The 15,106-nt window shown below is 42.0% G+C and overlaps 1 long non-coding RNA gene across 1 annotated transcript; it reads right to left on the reverse strand.

The window, feature by feature from the left end:
* Window positions 1-273: 273 nt before the first annotated feature.
* On the reverse strand, window positions 274-7,256 carry LOC103876142. Its single transcript, XR_002515913.2, has 3 exons — window positions 7,177-7,256; window positions 6,811-7,010; window positions 274-657 (listed from the first exon to the last, which is right to left on the reverse strand). It is a non-coding gene; the product is annotated as an uncharacterized LOC103876142 (long non-coding RNA).
* Between the last annotated feature and the right edge of the window lie 7,850 nt (window positions 7,257-15,106).

Below are 15,106 nucleotides of genomic sequence, written 5' to 3' on the forward strand. Positions count from 1 at the left end.
AGCATATCGAACAGAGGGAGGGAAGGACAGGATGAAGTCAAGAAGGAAGGCAGAGACCAGGTCGTGTAGAGCCTTGGAGCCCATGATGTAGGGCTGCAAAGTGGTATTTTTTTTTTTTTTTTTTTTTTTTTTTTGAGACAGAGTCTCGCTCTGTCACCCAGGCTGAATGAAGTGGTGTGATCTCGGCTCACTGGCTCACTGCAAGCTCCGCCTCCCAGGCTCACACCATTCTCCCAGCTAATTTTTTGTATTTTTAGTAGAGACGGGTTTCACCATGTTAGCCAGGATGGTCTCGATCTCCTGACTTCGTGATCCGCCTGTCTCGGCCTCCCAAAGTGCTGGGATTACAGGCGTGAGCCACCGCGCCCGGCTGCCAAGTGTTCTTGTCTTTCCCTAGAATGTTTGTATTTAATCTCCAAACCCAGGGAAAGCTCCTGAAAGATGACACCTTGGCATCTACACTTTGGACACTGCACACACCTTGGCTTTGTGTACAGGTAGATGCAATAAATGCTGCTGACTCTCTCACTCCTATAGAGACACCACTATGTCCACTTGTAGTCAGAAACCCCGGTTCACATCTGTCTCCCTTCATTTCCATTTGCTTGAACTTGAGTCGGGAAACCACTTAACTTCTCATGGCCTCAACCTCTTTACCTGTAAAATGGGAATTAAAATCCCTGTTTATCTTGTATATATGACATGCAATCCTGTGTATAAAAGCTGTACATTTTGAAGTAATATACAGATATAAATGGCTATGATTACATATGGAGAAATGTAATATCTTATGAATTCAAAATGACTCTGGACAATGGATTAGGCTGCTTATTTCCCCCACACAGACTGCAGGCATCACTGCTGGGATGACAGGTGTCTCACTGTAAGGGTTGTTAACTATCAGGGCTACGATCCGAGTCACGGAGGGCTGTGAGTGAGGGACACTATGTGTGTTAGCTTTCTGCTGGTGTGATAAAAAATACAACAACTTTTAGTGGCTTAAAACATATGCTGGGCCTTATACATCACACACATTATCTGACTTAGAGGCACAGAAAGTTAGACAACTTGTCCAATGCTCCATGACTAATAATACATCCCATGTTCACCCACAGCCAACATAATACTGAATGGGGAAGAGTTGAAAGCATTCCCTTTGAGAACTGGAACAAGACACGGATGCCCACTCTCACCACTCCTCTTCAACATAGTACTGGAAGTCCTAGCCAGAGCAATCAGACAAGAGAAAGAAATAAAGGGCATCCAAATTGGTAAAGAGGAAGTCAAGCTGTCACTGTTTGCTAATGATATGATTGTTTACCTTGAAAATCTTAAACACTCCTTCAGAAAGCTCCTAGAACTTAAAAAAGAATTCAGCAAAGTCTTTGGATACAAGAATAATGTACACAAATCAGTAGCTTTTCTATACCCGAACAGCGACCAAGTGGAGTATCAAATCAAGAACTCAACCCTTTTTACAACAGCTGCAAAAAAAAAAAAAAAAAAAAAAAAAAAAAAAAAAAAAACCCTACTTTGGAATATATCTAACCAAGGAGTCAAAGGACCTCCATGAGGAAAACTATAAAATGCTGATGAAAGAAATCACAGACGACACAAACAAATGGAAACACATCCCATGCTCATGGATGGGTAGAGTCAATATTGTGAAAATGACCATACTGCCAAAAGCAATCTATCTACAAATTCAACACAATCCCCTTCAAAATACCATGATCATTCTTCAGAGTTAGAAAAAACAATTCTAAAATTCATATGGAACCAAAAAATAGCCCGTATAGCCAAAGCGAGACTAAGCAAAAAGAACAAATCTGGAGGCATCACACTACCTGATTTCAAACTATACTATAAGGCCATAGTCACCAAAACAGCATGGTAAAGGTATAAATATAGGCACATAGACCAATGGGACAGAATAGAGAACCCAGAAATAAATCCAAATACAGCCAACTGATCTTCAACAAAGCAAACAAAATCATAAAGTTGGGGAAAGGACACCCATTTCAAAAAATGGTGATGGGATAATTGACTAGCTACATGTAAGAGAGTGAAACTGGATCCTCATCTCTCACCTTATACAAAAATCAACTCAAGATGGATTAAGAGTTGATACTATAAAAATTCTAGAAGACAACATTGGAAAAATCCCTCTAGGCATTTGCTTAGGCAAGGATTTCATGACCAAGAACACAAAAGCAAATGCAATAAAAACAAAGATAAATAGCTGGGACCTAATTAAAAGAGCTTTTGCACAGCAAAAGGAACAGTCAGCAGAGTAAACAGAAAACCCACAGAGTGGGAGAAAATCTTCACAATCTATACATCTGAAAAAGGACTAATATCCAGAATCTACAACAAACTCAAATCAGTAAGAAAAAAGCAAACAATCTGATCAAAAAGTGGGCTAAGGATGTGAATAGACAATTCTCAAAAGAAGATATACAAACGGCCAGCAAACATGAAAAAAAATGCTCAACATCACTAATGATCAGGGAAATGCAAATCAAAACCACAGTGTGATGCCATATACTCCTGCAAGAATGGTCATAATCAAAAAATCAAAAAACAGTAGATGTTGGTGTGGATGCAGTGAACGGGGAACACTTTTACACTACTGCTGGGACTGTAAACTAGTACAATGACTATGGAAAACAATGTGAAGATTCTTTAAAGAACTAAAAGTAGAACTACCATTTGATCCAGCAATCCCCCTACTGGGTATCTACCCAGAGGAAAAGAAGTCATTATTCAAAAAATGTACTTGCCCATGCATGTTTATAGCAGCACAATTCACAATTCCAAAATTGTGGAACCAACCCAAATGCCCATTAATCCATGACTGGATAAAGAAACTGTGGTATAGGCCGGGCGCGGTGGCTCAAGCCTGTAATCCCAGCACTTTGGGAGGCCGAGGCGGGTGGATCACAAGGTCAGGAGATCGAGACTATCCTGGCTAACATGGTGAAACCCCGTCTCTACTAAAAATACAAAAAACTAGCCGGGCGCGGTAGCGGGCGCCTTTAGTCCCAGCTACTTGGGAGGCTGAGGTGGGAGAATGGCGTGAACCCCGGGGGCGGAGCTTGCAGTGAGCCGAGATCACGCCACTGCACTCCAGCCTGGGAGACACAGTGAGACTCCGTCTCAAAAAAAAAAAAAAAAGAAACTGTGGTATATACATATGATGGAATATTATGCAGCCATAAAAAGGAATGAATTAACAGCATTTGCAGTGACCTGGATGAGACTGAAGCCTATTATTCTAAGTTAAGTAACTTGGGAATGGAAAACCAGACATGGTATGTCCTTATTGATATGTGGGAGCTAAGTTATGAGGACACAAAGGCATAAGTGATACAGTGGACTTTGGGGAATTGGGGGGAAGAGTGGGAGGTGGTGAGGGATGAAAGACTACAAATATGGTGCAGCGTATACTGCTTGAGTGATGGATGCACCAAAATCTCACAAATCACCACTAAAGAACTTACTCATGTAACCAAATACCACCTGTACCCCAATAACTTATGGAAAAAAAAAGATATCCCATGTTCAAACCCAAATCATTAAGAGGGTCTTAGGGTATGATACCATGGGGAGGAGGAGAACAATGTGTCTTAGAAATTTCATGTTATCATTTTTGTTCGTTTGTTTGTTTATTTTGGTTTGGTTTTAGTTTTGTTTTTGTTTTTGTTTTTGGTTGTTTTTTTTTTTTGAGACAGGGTCTTGCTTTGTTACCCAGCTTGGAGTGCAGGGGTATGAGCATAGCTCACTGCAACCTCAAACTTCCAGGCTCAAGGGGATCCTCCAAGTACCTCAGCTTCCCAAGTAGCTAGGACCACAGGCATGCACCATCATACCTGGCTAATTTTTAAATTTTTTTGCTAGAGACAGAGTCTCACTATGTTGCCCAGGCTGGTCTCAAACTCCTGGCCTCAAGCGATCCTCCCACCTTGGCTTTTCAAAGTGCTGGAATTACAGGCCTGAGCCACCATGCCAGGCCAATGTTACCTAATATGGCATTTATCAGTGGCATGGGGACCATCCAGCCCAGTGAGAGAGTTTCACTAAATGTTCTTCTGACCTTGAGTTTCTGTTTGTGAGAGAAAATACATTCACTGCTTTGGTCGCTTAACCACAACTTATGAATAATATATTGGAACAAATCTCAGATCATTTTTCTCTGTTACTGAAAGCTTACATTAATATCCATGTTAACATAAAGGCTTAACAGGAAGCCCTGTGATGATTTTTATGATGGGAAATGTAGTGATAGATTCTAGGTTCCCGTGGGTGTGCGCTGTTTTCTTCTTTTCTCAATCTTGTATTCACCTCCATGTCCACTCTCTTCCACATTACCCCCGACCCTTTCTTTTCCTATCCAATACTTTTGTAATTTCTTCATCTCACTTCCTTTACACTCAGTAACATGATAGGATCCTTGGGGTCTTCATAGTTTGTGAAAAATAATCATACAGGAAAGGAAATCCCTCTGAGTATTAATTCCGCCTCTTCACTTATGTGCAAATCTTCACCGTGTTATGTGTAAGTATCGATTCCAACACTGAGTTGCAGTCCCTATGCAGCTCCACATCTGCCTGACTGTACATTCTTGCTGCACTGTCACTGATGGTGTAGCTCTTTGAAGATCAGCACAATATCTTTCCCATTCCAGGTAACATCTACGACCCTCCCAATTAGAAAAATAATAGTTCTGCTGTAGGATTTGTTAAATTCCAAAGCCTTCATGTTTATATATTTGTTGTTTATTAAACTCTGATTTCTGAGTAACTTAGAAGGGAATCTTAAAGCATTTGAGATCATATGAAGCTGCTTACAGCATAAATGAAGCAAGGGTCTTTAATGGAGATCCCTGACTTTTCTATATCCTATTTTTTGGACAATGGGCAAGCACGAATCTCCCATCTGTGAAATGGGAATGACAAGAGCCCATCTTCCGGGAGTATGATGAAGATCACATAAATTCAAAGACAAAAAGTAATTAGAAGAATGCCCAGCACACAGAGTCCAGCTAGCTGCTGTTACATTGTAATAGGGGAATGATAATAGCATCTCCATACAGAGCGGAAGCCATGATTAAATGTGAAAATGCCCAATGTCTGGCACATGGTAAGGGATCATATATTAGGACTCATTCATAATCCTATCAGCATGATTATTCCATGTCTAATAACGTAAATATCAAGGGCATTCTCTAACCCCAGTGAAGTCAGTTTCAAGTTGTCAAAAAGCTGTATGTGATTCTGCATTCCACAAGGGCACTTTCCACCAGGAACCCTACCGAATGCTAAGGGTCCTGGTTGATTCACAGCTTAAACTATTTCATAAGATGAAGAAAGAATACGATATCTTTACAGCTTGGGATCCACTCTGCAATTTTATTAAGTGCATATTAGCCACTATTACTAGTGTCGTTGTCAGGAAATTGGCTCTGTGGGGATTGGAGAAAATCTCTATGAAGTGGCCTAGAGATAAGTAGCAGGTAAAGACAGAATCAGCCTCCAGTCTTGATCAGAGACAAGGAAATAATGGGCACCCCTTCTACCTCTCCTGTTGTTATCCCAGTCCTTGCAGTAATGCAGGCTCAAGCAATTTGACTGAGAGTGATAATAGGGCAGCCGTAACTCAAAGAAGGTGGCAGGGTCCAGACTAGAAAAAGGTAGGTGTATTAGTCCATTTTCATGCTGCTGATAAAGACATACCTGAGACTGGACAATTTGCAAAAGAAAGAGGTTTAATTGGACTTACAGTTTCCCATGGTTGGGGCAGCCTCACAATCATGGCGGAAGGCAAGGAAGAGCAAGTCCTGTCTTACATGGATGGCAGGAGACAAAGACAGAATGAGGAAGACGCAAAAGCGGAAACCCCTGATAAAACCATCAGATCTCATGAGACTTATTCACCACGAGAACAGTATGGGGGAAACCGCCGCCATGATTCAATTACCTCCCACTGGGTCACTCCCACAACACATGGGAATCATGGGAGTACAATTCAAGACAAGATTTGGATGGGGACATGGCCAAACCGTATCAGTAGGCAAGTCACCCAGGGGGCAAGATTTAAGATGGCACTAGTTCTCAGGCTCCTGTAAGTGCAAAGATGGCACCTGACTGTGAGAGCCTCCTTAAGGTTTGAGCTGTGGGTGAGACTCACCTGTCTCACCCTCGTCTTAGCCCTGAAAAGTAATTCAGATGATGAAAGACGTTTAAGAAAACAAGTGCAATGTCATTTCAGATGTTGCTTCAGTAAAACATACTTAAATTGTATCCTGCTTTTTTCAAAAATATATTTCTGTAGTCAATTATCTGTGAATTAATTATTGACTTCTTTAGCCTAGTCAGTTTGGAGTGGAAAGGTCTCTGGATAGCTAGAGGTGAGTTAATGATCAATACCTGACCAGCATGGGGTTTCAGGCAGAGGAAGGGGCTGAAATTACAAGTGTCTCTTTGAACTGCAGATGAACTCTTTTGCTAGCTTTGTCCTTTTTCCTACTCAAGACAATGGTATTTGATGTTATGATGAGGAAAGTAGCTATTATTCTTGGTCGTCATGCATCCTAGGCACTAGATAGAGTGTTTATCTACATTATCACTGAATCCTCACATCTGTGAGACAAATCCCCTTATTATCAATATTATATAGATGAGATCACTGAAGTTCAGAAAGTCTGAGAAATTTACCCAGGATTATGAAGTTAAGATGTGAATAGACAGTCAAGATGGGAACCAAGTTTACTTCCTGAGCTCTTAATCTCTGTGTATTATTAACTAATACCTGTGTTGGCAGAAACCAAATGCTGGGTGGTTTTTAACAGAGACATTTCTTCTCATACTGGGACGTGCTGCAGATCTATGGGGTTAGATTGACCAAAACCAGAGGAGTCTGAGGCTCTGTTGACTCGGAGTGACTACTGATGACTTACAGCCATGGGTTCTGTGAAACACGGTCACTATACAGTAAAGGGTCTCTACAGGCTGAGGATGAAAAGACCAATTTTAGTGAGGAACTACTTTCTAGAATGAATGGACTCCTGATTTAAGAGTCTAATCCAAACTCCTCATCATGGCCTTTGCAGGGCTTTGCAGGATGCAGCCTCTGTCCACCCTCTGGCCTCACCCCTCCCACTCACCCTTCACTCACCGAGCTCCTGTTCCTCTAGTCTGGCTCCTACTCACCACACTTGGTCTGCAGTGGTTACTCTAATTGCAATGTTCTTCAAGATCCTCACATGCCCGACTCCTCATTATTCAGATATTAGATAAAACGTTACCTCTCAAAGAATATTTCTCTGAACACTTCATCAAAGTCACTCTCATGACCTCCTCACAAGGACGCTTAGAAGGGTCCTGCTTAACCCTCTCTCACTATCGTGTCTCCCTGCTTCAGGTTCCTCAATGCACTCATCGATAACTAAAGTGATCCTTTTTGTCAACCTATGCTTTTTCTTCTCTATTCTAATAACAGGAACTCCAGAAGAGAAGGGCCTTTTTCCACTGTTTCCATTGATGAATCTTCATCACCTAGAATGGAATGTGCCACATAGCAGATGCTCAATAAATATGTTGAATTATTAAACAAATTAAAAAGCAATTTTAGTCATATTCATGTTACCATTAAGATTACCATTTGTTTGCAACTTCATTGCTTTCCCCAAGAGATTCTTAGCATCAGTTAGAGACACTTTTAACTGCAAGTAACAGAACAGTTAAGTAACAGTGGCTCAGACCAATAGGGTTTGCGTTTCTCACAAAACAAACAAGCAAACAAAAAACTGGAGGTGGATGTTTTCCATGATTGGTTTAGTGACTCAACAAAGTCGGGGCCTCAATCCTTACAACCCAAGTCACTTTTTCATTTTGGTCTTAAAATGGTGGCTGCAGCTCCAGCAGTCACGTGCACAGTGAAGACAGGAAGGAAGTGGAAAAGAAGGAGTCAGCAACAGCTGAACTTCTCCAATTTACAAAAGACACGAAAGCTTTCTCGAAAGCTGTGTATTTTCCCTCTGTAATTTCTGTTTATGTCTCATGGGGCACCCTAATGCAGATGAATCTGGAATTGGGGTATTTAATGTTAGCAGCCTTTAGCCTCTAAATTAGGGTTAAGGAGAGGGTGAAGGCTTTTGTGGGTGTCTACCACACACTTTTTTTTTCAATTTAATGCAATTGTTAAGCTTAAGAGTCAATAAACACATGAAAAAGTGGTGAACATCATTAGTCATCAAGGAAATGTAGAATAAATCACAATTATGAAACTCTGTGAGTCATCACAATTGCTGCAATTAAAAATTCTGGCGAGACAGGGAGTTGGCAAAGACGTGGAGTAACTGGGATTCTCCTGCTTTGCTGGTGCAATCAATACAGCAAGAAAACAATCATTCTGGGAAATAGTTTGCATGTTTCTTAAAAAGGTAAGCATTCTCATCCAATATGATTCAGAAATCATGCCTTTAGGTATTTATCCAATAAATTAAAAATGTATGTCCTTACAAAGACTTGTGTACAAATACCCTGGTTTGTTTTTAATAGACGAATGTCTAGAAACAGCCTCCAGCCAAAAAACAAAATGATTTTTATATATACAAGAATATGGATAAATCTTAAAAAACATTTTGCTTAGTGAAAGTAGCCAGATGTGAAAGAATACATACCGCAGTCATTGTCCTTCATAACAGGGGCATGTTTTTTCCTGTTTTTTAGAAATTTTGTTGTCCTTCATAACAGGGACACGTTTTATGTTTTTTAGGAATTCTGTTGTTAGGCAGTTTTGTCAGTGTGCAAACATTATAGAGTGGACTTATATGAACCTAGAAGGTAGAACCTACTACTCACCTAGACTGTATGGTGTAGCCTATTGCTCCCAGACAACAAACCCACAGAGCATATTGCTGTACTGAATACTATATAACACAATGGTAGGTATTCGTGTAGCTAAACATAGAAAATGTGCAGTAAAACCATGGTATTATAATCTTATGGGACCATCTTTGTATATGTTGTCCATCATTGACTTAAACATTATTATGTGGGCCATGACTGTATGACTTTTTATGTGAAACTCTGGAAAAGACAAATCAAACCAATAGTGACACAACATGTCAGTGAGGTCCAAGGCTGTAGTTGCAAGAGTGTACACAATGAAGGGGTGATGAGGGAAGTGGTATATATGTGATCCAGTTCGAGCAGGTCCTGAAGGCACAAGTAAGTTACATGACAAACTGACTCAAATGCTCATGGTCTTCACTCCTGCCACCCTGCCTTCTCTCCCCCAGCTGGCACCGATGGCCTCATGGGGACTTCCTTATGCTCAGTTGACAGAGAAAGAGAAGACTAGGGTCTTGTGTACAGATGGTTCTGCCTGATATGCAGGTACCACCCGAAAGTGAATAGCTGCAGCCCTAACAGCCTCTTTCTAGGACACCTTTGAAGGATAGTGGCAAAGGAAAATCTTCCCAGTGAACAGAACTTCAAACATCTGGTTGTGCACTTTGCTTGGAAGGAGAAGTAGCCAAATATGTGGTTATATACTGATTTATGGACTGTAGCCAGTGATTTGGCTGGATGGTCAGGGACTTGGAAGAAGCATGATTGGACAATTGGTAACAAAGAAATTTGGAAAAGAAGTATGTGGATGGACCTCTCTGAATGGTCAAAAACTGTGAAGATATTTGTATCCCACATGAGTGCTCACCAATGCATGACCTTAGCAGAGGAGGATTTTAATAAGTGGATAGGATGGCTTGTTCTGTGGACACCACTCAGCCTTTTTCCCCAGCCACCCTTGTCATCGCCCAACGGGCCCATAAACAAGGTGGCCATGTGGCAGGGATGGAGGTTATGCAAGGGCTCAGCAACATGGGCTTCCACTCACCAAGGCTAACTTGGCTATGGCCACCGCTGAGTGACCAATTTGCAGCAGCAGACACCAACACTGAGCCCTCGATATGGCACCATTCATCGGGGCGATCAATCAGCTACTTGGTGGCAGATTGATTATATTGGACCTCTTCCATCATGGAAAGAGCAACACTTTGTCCTTACTGAAATAGTTACTTACTCCGGGTATGGGTTTGCCTATCCTGAATACAATGCTTCTGCCAAGACTACCATCCACGGACTCACGGAATGCCTTATTCACCATCATGGTATTCCACACAGCATTGCCTCTGACCGAGGCATTCGCTTTATGGCTAAAGAAGTGTGGCAGTGGGCTCATGCTCATGGAATTCACCGGTCTTACCATGTTCCCTGTCATCCTGAAGCAGCTGGATTGATGTAATGGTGCAATGGCCTTTTGATGTCACAATTACAATACCAACTAGGTGACAATACTTTGCAGGACTGGGGCAATGTTCTCCAGAAGGCTGTGTAAGCTCTGAATCAGCATACAATATATGGTCCTGTGTATCCCACAGACAGGGTTCATGGCTCTAGGAGTCAAGGGGTGGAAGTGGAAATGGCCCCTATTACCATCACCCCTAGTGACCCACTAACAAAAGTCTTGTTTCCTTTTTCTCACGACATTACGTTCTGCTGGTCTAGAGGTCTTAGTTCCAGAGGGAGGAATGCTGCCACCAGAAGACACAACGATTCCATTACACTGGAAGTTAAGATTGCCACCTGGTCACTTTAGGCCCCTCCTACTTCTAAGTCAACAGGCTAAGGAAGTTACAGTGTTGGCAAGGATGATTGACCCAGACTATTGAGATGAAATCAGTCTACTACTCCACAATGGAGGTAAGGAAGAGTATGAATGCAATACAGGAGATCCATTAGGGTGTCTCTTAGTATTACCATGCCCTGTGATTAAGGTCAATGGGAAATTACAAGGGCCCAATCAGGCAGAACTACATATGGTCTAGACCCTTTAGGAATGAAGGTTTGGGTCACTCCACCAGGCAAGAAAACCGTGACCTGTTGAGGTGCTTGCTGAAGGCAAAGGGAATACAGATTGGGTAGAAGAAGGTAGTTATCAATACCAACTATGACCATGTGACGAGTTGCAGAAACGAGGACTGTATGAGTATTTCCTCCTTATTTGTTAAGAACATGTTTGTGCATGTATACATGTGTACTAAGAAAATATCTTCATTTTTATTTCCTCTCTTTTTCCTTCACAATGTGACATAAGATTTATTAACTCCAAGTCAGCATTTAAGTATTGTTAACTTTATGTAATGGCATTTATATTAAGGATTGGTGCACTTAAGGTTGTACGAAGGATAGCTGTATTATGTTAGGCATAATTATAACCTCATTATTGTCTCTATTTGAAGATTATGTATGATTTCAGGAGATCTGTATGAGTTCAGTTCCCCTAAGCATTAAAGGAGCTCACAGCCAGACCAAGACCTGACCGACGGTGAGGGCTCAGGGAACAAAGCCACATTCCTGCTATTATCATCATCCACCTCGTCTTGGAGTGAGCACAACCAGTACCCACAGAGCAGGACATTAAGTTGAAAACATTTAGATAGTAGTCAGAACAATCACCTCCCCCCTATTCACAACCCTCCAGTGATTGCATATCTCTCCAAGTAAAGCCACAGCCTAGCTGTAGACCACAAGGTTCTGCACTATTAGCTCCTCTCACCCCTTATCAGGAGGCCTCGGTAACCTTCGGTGTCCTGCCCCATTCTGCATTTCTGTATGTTTCACCTGCCCACCTGCTGCCCCAGGTGATGTCCACAGGGACTCATGCTAACTGAGCCCCAACAGCAGGCTGCTCTAGGCATTAGGGAAGAATTGCACTTAAACCTTTCAGCCCTGAGCAGGAGCAACTCTTATTACCCTAGTTTACAGATGGTGAAGCTGAGGCCCAGAGAGATGCAGCCACATCCCCAAGGTCCCAGGGCATGTGGGGATGCCTGCCTGGAGCTCATGCAGGTATGGAGGAGCCAGCAGCCTTCCTGCTGGGACAGCAGTTTACAAGAGCTCTTGTCATGCTCTGTGGGTACTGGGTGTGCTCGCTCCAAGAGGGGGTGGATGATGATAATAGCAGCAGGAATGTGGCTTTGGTCCCTGAGCCCTCACCCTTGGTCAGGCCTTGTTCTGGCTGTGAGCTCCTTTAATGCTCGGGGGAACTCTCAGGCCAGTGTTACCGCTAGACTCACGCTACTCATACATCTTCTACAGTAGGCTCCGACTCTCCCTTGCCGCAGAGGCGGTGGAGCACAGAGAGGTTATGCAGCCTGTTGTAAATGTTCCACGCTCAGCTTAGCAGTGAAGAGTCAGATGTTGTGGGTTAAGACATGGCCTCGTAATTTTTTACTGGGGATCCTTGAGGTCTCTCATAACCATTCTGTGCCTCAGCTACTTTATCTGTAATCAGTGGAAATGTGTCCCTACCTCACTGGATTGTGGTACGGAATGCCTGAGTTCGCTTTGGTGAAGCACTTAAGGGAATGGATGGTGCATACTGTTTGCTTTACCAGTACTAGTCAGAATTTTGAATACTGACCTGGGACCCAGTGAGGGTTTCATAAAGGCTGCTCCTCTCACTGCCCCGTCCCCTTGATCGAAGGCTCTGTCCAAGTCAGATTTCCTGACCCCAGGTCAGCTCCTGGGTCCTGCACACACCCAGTTCCTCATGAGAATGATGTGGATACTGTCTTTGATTTTCCCTCTGTCTCTTGTCTTGTTTATCATCATAAAGTCCAATGAAGCCTCTCTCCTAGAGACTTCCTGATTCTCTGAACTTGATGCCTGCTGCCCTAACGTGGACCTAGGCTTCGCTATGTCTCACCATGTGTATTACAATGTCTGCATAGCAGGTCCCCTTCCAGTGGGTCTTCATTCCACAACGAAAGGAACAGGAGTACTCTCACACAGGAATCTGGCTGTGTTACTGCCCCGCCTAAGACCTTCTGAGATGCCTTCTGTTGTCCATGAGATAAAATCCAAACTTGGTTCTATGAACCTTCTTGACTTCTCCCCATTATGTCTAAAGATTCCATTAGTCCAAGGCCATCTTCTCTCCTGAATTCTAAAGCCCACTTCCTTACTTCCTCTTGGGTCTGAGCACCCACCTCTTCACTTTCCACCCAGTCCCACCTGAGAAGGAATCACATCCAGGTCCTTCCTCAACTCCTTGAATGTTCATGTCCCTTTGCTGTGTGCTCCCAGATCATTCTAGCAATGCTTAACACAGTATTTCATTCCCCCCTGTGAAGGCAGGAGACACATCTGTCTTATCACCTCTCTCCCCAGCACCCAAGATACTGACATGTGGTTCATGGCCCCATGTAGCAATGGGAAGAATGAATAAATCCGCAGTTCCAAAGCCCATGCTCTTTCCTCTATGCGGCAGTACAGCTCTGGCCGGTCCAATGAATATGCTGTGTTTTTTAAAAATTACTAATCATTTTCAATTTAGACCCTAAAAACATATCACTGAGTCTACCAAATTCAGCCGACTCGTATTAATTGAGCTGATTTGATGAGTTCATTTAAGAGCTCACCTGGTTTTTTGCCAGATATTTATATAACTTTTCTCCTTACTCCATCAGGAAAAATGCAAACTAAAACTGTTTCATTTTTCACGAGGTGATCAAATATAGTTTTAGCTAGTGTAATGCCTTACCCCCAAGGAGAAACATGCTAAGAAAAGAGTAGATTATATAATAATAATTCTTTTTAAAATTTGTTTTCTATAGGAAAAATTCTGGAAGATTCTGTGCCAAAAATTAACACTATGTACCTGTGGGGGTAAAATTGTGAGAAAAGGGAAGATTTCACGTTTTCATAAAAAATACTTCATTGTGAAGAGTGTTTTTTGTTTGTTTGTTTTGGACATAGGGTCTCACTCTGTGACCCAGGCTGGAGTGCAGTGGCACAATTGCGCCTCACCACAGCCTCGACCTCCCAGGCTCAGATGATCCTCCCACCTCAGCCTCTTGAGTAGTTGGGATTACAGGCATGCATCACCATGCCTGACTAATTTTTGTAATTTTAGTAGAGACAGATTTTTGTCATTTTGTCCAGACTGGTCTCGAACTCCTGAGTCCAGGCAATTCTCCCTCCATGGCCTCCCAAAGTGCTAGGGTTGCAGGTGTGAGCCACTGCACCTGGCCGAGTTTTTTGAAGAAGAATGTTTACGGCTAACTGATAATTTTCATAAAATGTTTTCTAAAATATGAAAAAGAACAAAATTGTCAGCATGTACATGCTCAAAATTCTAGTTATTTCATTCGGGGCAGAAAAAGCATCTAACAAAATTCTACATTGACCATAATGCAAAAAATAAGCATGTAATATTATAACCAGTAGGGAAGCATATTAGCCTGTTACAGAATAGCCACAAGAAATAAGCTATAGCAAATATTATACCTAATGGCAAAATGTTGAAAGCAATGTTTCCGAATCCAGAAATGAGACATAAATGTCCATTATCACCAATTCTGTTACACATTGTACTGAAGCCCTAGCCAATCTGCTAACAGAACAAAGGGAAACAAGACAATTAAGGATTGGTAAAGAAGAAATAAAACTGCTGTGACTTGTTTAGTATAATTATATATACAGAAATTATTAAAATATAGAGATAATTTTAAAAATTAATGAATAAATTTAGTAGGAAAGTGTGAATCTAATGTAAATATAAAAAATCAACCATTTTTTATGTTCCAGTAACAGACACTTAGAAAATAAATACTGCAACCAGGCGCGGTGGCTCACGCCTGTAATCCCAGCACTTTGGGAGGCCTAGGCAGGCGGATCACGAGGTCAGGAGATTGAGACCTTTCTGGCAAACACGGTGAAACCCTGTCTCTACTAAAAACACAAAAAAATTAGCTGGGCGCAGTGGATGGTGCCTGTAGTCCCAGCTACTTGGGAGGCTGAGGCAGGAAAACAGCGTGAACCCGGAAGGCGGAGCTTGCATTGAGCCGAGATCACACCACTGCACTCCAGCCTGGGCAACATGGTGAGACTCCATCTCAATAAAATAAAATAAAATAAAATAAAATAAAATAAAAGCTGCAATTTACAATAGAGTGAAAAGATACAATGTGAAGACTAAATCTAATGAAAGATATTCAAGACTCCTACAACGTAAACTATTATGCATTACTCAG

The sequence above is a fragment of the Papio anubis genome, chromosome 9 (assembly GCF_008728515.1).
Source record: "Papio anubis isolate 15944 chromosome 9, Panubis1.0, whole genome shotgun sequence".
Taxonomy (NCBI): Eukaryota; Metazoa; Chordata; class Mammalia; order Primates; family Cercopithecidae; genus Papio; species Papio anubis.